Source organism: Camelina sativa, chromosome 7 (assembly GCF_000633955.1).
Source record: "Camelina sativa cultivar DH55 chromosome 7, Cs, whole genome shotgun sequence".
Taxonomy (NCBI): domain Eukaryota; kingdom Viridiplantae; phylum Streptophyta; class Magnoliopsida; order Brassicales; family Brassicaceae; genus Camelina; species Camelina sativa.
The window spans coordinates 15881792-15889458 of NC_025691.1; positions in this window are offsets into that span (position 1 = coordinate 15881792).

Genomic DNA, 7667 nt, shown 5'->3' on the forward strand with positions numbered 1-7667 from the left:
GACTTTTGAGTCATTGCGCCGTGTGCGGCGGTCTTTTGAGTTATTGTGTGGCCTTTGTGGCGGGCTGTTTAGCCATTGTGTGGCCTTTGTGGCGGGCTGTTTAGCCAGAGTGTGGCCTTTGTGGCGGGCTGTTTAGCCAGAGTGCCTGTTGAGGCGGTCCGTCGGGACAGATGGTCTTTGTGACGGTCCTTCGGGACGAGTGGCCTTGGTGGCGGTCCTTTTTAGGACATTTGTTTGGCCTTGGTGGCAGTCCTGTTTAGGACATTTTTTTGGCCTTGGTGGCGGTCCTGTTTAGGACATTTGTTTGGCCTTGGTGGCGGTCCTGTTTAGGACATTTTGTTTGACCTTTGTGGCGGCCCTTTTTGGGCAGAGAGATGATCCTTGTGTGGTCATGAGGTATTCATGTGAGGGGATATGTGGTTGGTAGGGCATTGAGATGTCTTACGCGAGCCACGGGAGGGAATCTGGATAGGGATAGGACTCAAACGTGTTCAGAATTGTTTGCTCGCAGACTCTTAGGGGACTTAGGTTCTCCTAGTACTGCCATATTCTGAGACTTTGTGGCTTGGGAGTATGGTTGGTATATCGACTTCGGATGACGATCCGGGGCGCGCTGTAGGGTGGCAACCCGAGAGACTAGTATTGGATTTTCCTTTTTTATTATGGCATGCGGGTTTAGGCCCAATGAGGAGCAAACATGATGGCATGCAGACTTATGTCTGATGAGGAGCCAATAAAAACTCAAGGTTTAGGCCTATGAGTAAAGGAAAGTCCAAAATTCGAGAGCAAATGACGCCTGGAGCGTGAGTCTATCACCTAGAGGTGACCTTCCATAGACCGGTCGGAGGAGTGCGGCCGTGGAGACGGTTGCACGGGAGTCCTTGGCTGATGGTTGTTCGAGATTCGAGGACGAATCTAGATTGGTGGGGGAGAATTGTAACACCCGCAAACCAAATTGTGTGTTTTCGGTGAGGGTGTAGATCGACACCATTGATTTTTCCGGTTCGTCCAAATTAATTTAATTGTCGATTTTGGTCGGTTTGGTTTAAGGAGAACCATTGAACCGAGATACTTAAGTGGAAATCGACGAAAAGAAGGGTTTTGGCTTTTATTTGGTCGTCGTTTATCGTTTGTGAGAGGAAAAGAGAGAAAACAAGTGTTCTAGAGTTTGTGAGTGAGATTTGGAGATTCCTTGGCTGTTCTTGTGAGATTTGGAGCAAGGAAGGATCTAGAGGCTTGCTAGGAAGGTTGGATTTGTTGCTATTGGTCTGAATCTTCCTGCAAAGAGGTGAGTGCATGACCATGGCTTATCTAAGCTAAGATCTCTAGTTTCTTTGTGATTTTGTGCTTATGTGACTGTTTCTGTTGAGTTTCCTTTGGTTTTCGCGACTGTTGTGGCTGGGTTTTGCTTCTGGGAATCCATGGAGCGGATTGGAGGAGGTTGAAGGCGAGATTCGGAGTTTCTGATTGAAGGAAATCGATGCTCGGCATCAGTGTCGATCGACACCAGTTGGGGTGTCGGTCGACACCAACGCGAGGACGGCTCGGGACTTTAGCGAGTGTCGAACGATGCCATGTGGAGGTGTCGGTCGACGCAAACTAGGGTTTTCGGGAGTGTCGGGCAGGGTGTCGGTCGACACCAGTTTGGTGTCGGTCGACACCAGATAGTCAGTGTCGATCGACACCATCTGGTGTCGGTCGACACCCCTTGTTCAGTTACGATGGACGTTGCATGCTTTGTATATTGCCTGGTTTGTTTTATTGATTGTTGTTTGTGGCATGTAGAGATCTTATTGCTTGTGTGTATAGCCCAGTAGATGGGAGGATTGCCTCACTGAATGTTTATCAAATACTCATGCATCTCAATTTGTGTTTGTGGTACAGGTAAAGGCAAAGTGTGATCGTGGAATCAAGGCAATGAAGAGGAGGATGTTCTAGGGACTCGATTGGATGTCGTCTGGGATTGTTAGGTTGCTAGAGTTAAGTCATTAGAAACATTGCTAGGTTGTTGGTTCCATTTTTTCTGATGATTGGTTATTGGATTATTGGTTATCTTGTTATTGGATATTGCTTATGCTATAGTATTGGTTTTATTATTGGATATTATTGGATATCGTTATTGGTATTGTTTCCGCTGTTGATTGTGATTGTGGTTAGGTGGCTAGTGGTTATGGGACCACTAGTTGTAGTTTATTTATATTATATTATATTTATTATTTATTATTTTTTTAAAAAAGGGTCAGGTCATTTCAATGAAGAACAGAGAATTTGAAGCTTCAGATCCGTTAATCTCTAGAAGACGTGAGAAGGTGAGATTGTCAGACTAGTCGCAAAACACGCTCTCCTAATCCGTTCTTCACCTGCCACTGAATTCCACTCACCACGATTTACAAGCTCAAGGAGAAACCGTCATCCTTTGCCAAACAAACGGCTTAGAACAGGAGGTATGAGGATTTACTCTCCTCTTGATTGGGATCGAGCAATCCGATGATCCAAAACCTCTGAATCACCACTCGACTTTGACCTCTTCATCTTGAGAGAAATCTATTTGGCTCTGCAAAAGGGAATAAAAACAAAAAACTTAGCCAAAAGAGCTAAAAAGAACTTGCATCTAAGCGAGAAGTAAAACCGGACTTAGTCGGAAACAAAAAAAAACCGACTACAAGAGTCGCCGGAATATTATACAGAAGTTTTCTCTCTCTGAAAGATTTGAGAGAGAAGAGAGAGAAAGCTCTCCTAACTAGTTTTTAGTTTTTCTTTACAAATATTAACAAAAACTAGGATCCACACAATTAGAGATTTTTATATTTATGATTCTTTACAAAAACTAGAATCCACATAATTTACACTTACAATTCTTTTATTTTTTTTCTATTTTTTATGTAAATATTTTTAAAATTAACCAAAAATAACTTTATTACAAGAACTAAAATCCCAAAATCAAAAACTAGAATCCACATAATTAGAGATTTTTATATTTATGATTCTTTACAAAAACTATAATCCACATCATTTACACTTACGATTCTTTATTCTTTTATATTTTTGTGTAAATATTTTTAAAATTAACCCAAAAATAACATTATTACAAAAACTAAAATCCCAAAAATCAAAAACTAAAAACCAAAAAATATAATCTAAAAACCATTTAAAAACTCTCTTCCCACAAGTAAAAACTTGTCATATAGTTACAAATAATTTCATAGGTATCTCATAATGATTGTAGCAAAAAAAGATTTGTTACAGATTTGCGACAAAAAAAGTTAATAACTATTTGGTCGTAGCAAATTTCTCCATCGTCACTAAATGTCGCAAAGTGCTACAAATTAGAGACTACACAATTTGTGGCAAATGCTACCATTTGCTACGATTTATTGTGTATGTTTGATACACAGAGCGACTGAAAGCTGCATAACTATTAGCTTCATATAGCCACGGGTAAATGTCCGTGGATTAGTAGCAACGAAGTAATCAATAACTAATTTGTAGCCTCCTCATATAGTTTTAATAAATAAAAAAAATGGCGATTATAGATTCAATTAAAATATCAAAGCAATTTGTTTATTAAATTGCGAAAATAATTTTAATTATACAAAATAAAACTGAAATAGAAAATAAAAAAATGCTTCAACGGAGAAAGGTTGTTGCTCTCCGCCGCTCTCCTCCGCCACCTCTCCTCTGCTCTCTTCTTTCGCTGGATAGATTCTTCTCTATATATGCATTCCCTTCTTCAGTTCTTTGGATCCTAAGAAATAAAGAAAATCCAATTGTTTTTTTCTGATTTGAGAAGTAAAAACGACAGATTTACCTTTTAAACATCAAAGAGTGATGACGGCCACGAGATCTGAAAAGAAATGGTCAGATATAATGGTCAAATCTGGAAAAAAATGCTTAGATATAGAGGTTAAATTTGAACCGAAATAGTTAGATCTGAAACAGTGGAAAAGAGTGATTTTTCTTTGAGCGGGTTGATTCCAAGCCGAAGATTTACCTTTACACTGTCGAATTTCACAAACATATCCGAACCTAAAGCGTTGATGGTTTAAAAGGTCTGGAATTGTTGAAACAGAAAAAGCAAATATATTGAAGGGGAAGAAGGAGATGAAGAAGACGTACCGGCGGATTCGGGTCGGATGTTCGTAAGCGATGACAGTCGGAGACTTGGCCGGATGACTGCATGATGATTCTTGAAGAGGAAGAGATTCGTGTAAGAGATATATGAAAGCTGTAGTTTGAATCTATGTTGCATGGAAATTCTTTTTGAGGTCCGTTTCCCGTTTCGAAAACAGAAACTCGTGGAAACTCGGAAACAAGGCACAAAAATATGATTCCTAAAAATTTTTGTTTGGAAACACGACGGAAACTTTTTTTTTAGTTTAAAACTTAATAAATAAATAATTTGGAAATATAAAACTTTATTATAGATATAAATATATAATATTATTATTGTTTTAGTTAAATTATTTAAAAATTATAATTTGAAGCTTTGTTGTTTGAAGCTTTTTGATATGATTTTTATGTTTAGTGTTTTGTTATATATTAATAGATATAAATATATATATATATACATGTATATATCCATACGTTTCTAAAACGTTTCTATTTCCTAATTTTAAAAAAAAATTATTTTCCGTTTTCAAAACGTTTCGCTTCCGCGTATCCATTTCCGTTTCCATGCAACCTAGGATTAAATCAAAGAAAAAAAGAGATTTACACCAAGAAACAGTGAAGTGCGGCTGGTTGCAAGAAAAAAAGAATATTTAACAATTAGGATTGACAAGTTACACGTGGCTTATTTGTTTTTTTTCTTTTACCATCTCATTTTATTAAAAATATTTAATAAACATAAAATAACAAAATAACAGCTCTTAACGAGCCCAATAAAAGCAAAAACAAAACAATAACGAGTCCAACTGAAAATGAAGATGGAAATGTGCCATAATTTTTATATATACATATATAAAATAATAGTTTGCCAAAAAAAAAACATATATAAAATAATAATTTTAATTTCAGTTTGGCTTAGATGTTTGTATATACATTACTTTATATTTTTTTATTTATATAATTTAAGATATAAATACTTAAATTTGACATATTTAGGAAAATATTTATAAGTATATATATATATATCATATATAACGCTTCTAATACGTACCCGCTTCCAATTCCATATAGGTTAGTACAAGAGTGACCATATTTTTTTGCTAAGTATTAAGTCGAGGGATTTTGAGTGTAGATATTTCTGCTACGAACCAAAAAATTTATGATTCAAGTTACAACCTGTTTGTAGATAAACAATTTCTATTATTTAAAATATATTAAACTACAATTTGTTATGATTAGTCAAGTGCTACAAAATATTTAGTCTGTAAGTTTGTAGTAAATTAGCTACAAATCTAAGCTGTATCTTTTTATAGTTGTGTTCCGACAGAAACTTGCAAATTTGCCACAAAATAATCTATCTAAAAATTTGTGACTATTTTGTAATTTCGTGTAGATAATATTTGTTATAAATGATTTCATAGCAATTTTTCGTAACTATATAACCAGTTTTTACTAGTGTCCATTTAAAAACTCTCTTCCATTTATGGCCTAAATAATAGTGTATAAAGGTTCATCATCCTTACCCTTAGGACCAATTATAACAGAGTCTAAACTGAGAGTGCATTACTTCTTTAGGTTCCCAAATATAAATTGATCTTACTGAATAACTGTTCGAATTTTATGTGGGATCGAGCTCCTTTAGAATTCGCCCACATGAGTATATAAAATAAAAATGAGATTTAACACTACATGATCATCTAATATAATCTAAACGCACCGCTAAATAATAGTATTCATTATTAACAACTTCTCAAAATAAATAAAATCACCGTAACGCCAACATAAAGAGTTATTTGATTTTACTTCTATAAGTTCAACATTAAGTATTGATCAATTTTATCGTAGATATAACCAATTAAAGTTACTTCTTCTAATCAGCATACCAAATAAAATTAGTGAACCAATCACATACCAATAGTGTATGGAGAAGAAAAAACCCATACGTATGCCCAATATAAACTTTTTAATCATACCCCAATGATTACGTTTCTAAGAAGACGAAGACAAATCAGGCTTCATCGTGACACACAAAAGGGTCATGGGCCTCATGGCCTCGAGGGGTTCTCAGGCTTTAGCCCTTTTATGCAGCATTAATTACATGCTTAAGTATCCAATCTATATATATGTCTATAACGACGATATCAAGGTTATGCAAATATGTTTGGCAAATATGTACAGTAATGTCAAGTACATTTTCTATTAGGCAAATAAGTATCTCTTAAGTTAGTTATTTAAGATTAAGAAAATACTATGAATAGTTAATATCGTTGACTTTGAGTTTCTATTCTTTGATATGGACATGTGAATATCTTATGTCATTCGAATTTAATATTCGATAAATTAAACTCTAGTTTCTTTTTTCATACTAAGGTACGTTTGTATAGATATATAACCTATACACACCAAAAAAACGTATAAACATAATAATCAGATCATCGTATTAACCAAAAATCGCAAAATATAATTACATGCAGAATATATTCTAAATGTCAAGTTATATTAGTCAAATATATCCCTATGAATAATCTATAGATCGTGGATTTCTAAAAATAATCGACACCAGATCTTTAGTTATTTTCCTTTAGTAAATATCTTAATCTTCTGCCATTTGAATATTAATTGAAAAATTAAACACTAAGGGGATGTTATTGGATTAAGGATTTTAATAGATTTTGACATTAGTGGATTTAGAAGTCTAATGTATTTGTGTGGATTTTATAATCTATATAAGATGGATTTGAATGTCATTGATAATGTATTTTTGGTGATTGTTATGGATTTTTTTTTAAGTTATTTATAAAAAAAAGTTTATCCATAAACTGTGTTATATCCCAAAACCATATTAAATTAACAACACCCAAACTTTTACACAGGTCATGGAAGAAACATACATTGAACCTAGAAAAAGAAAAGTGTGATTATATCGTGAACCCAGAAAAAAAAAGTTACAGATCATGAACCTAGAAAAAAAAAGTTAAAGAACACAAAAAAAAACTCAAAAATAACACAGATCTGATGAATAAGTGTGATTATAGATATAGGGTTTGTGGAGGAAGAAACAGACATTGAACCCATAAAAAACAGTGTGATTATATCATAAACCCAGGAAGAAAAAATTACAGATCATAAACCCAGAAAAAAAAAATTAAATAACACAAAAAAAAGTTCTCAAAAATAACAAAGATTTGATGAATAAGTGTGATTATATAAATGGATTGAGAAAAAAATTAAAACTATAATATGTTAAAGACTAGAGAGAGAGAGGAGAAAAAAATGAAATGCTTGAGAAAAGTGTGGTATTGTGTTTGTTCATATTTTAAAAGCAAAGTATGTTGAAATCCAAAATCACACAAAATCTAGTAGATATTGAATAACACTAGATTTTAATGGATTATTTAAAATACACAATTGAATAGTACCTGATTTCTAAATACATCAACTTCTTTTAAAAACCACCATCCAATAACACTCCCTAAATCTTTTTTTTTATAGGGTATATTACGAATTTACGAATAACATAAAGATAATATAATCTGCTATTAATGCACCCGCGAGATATA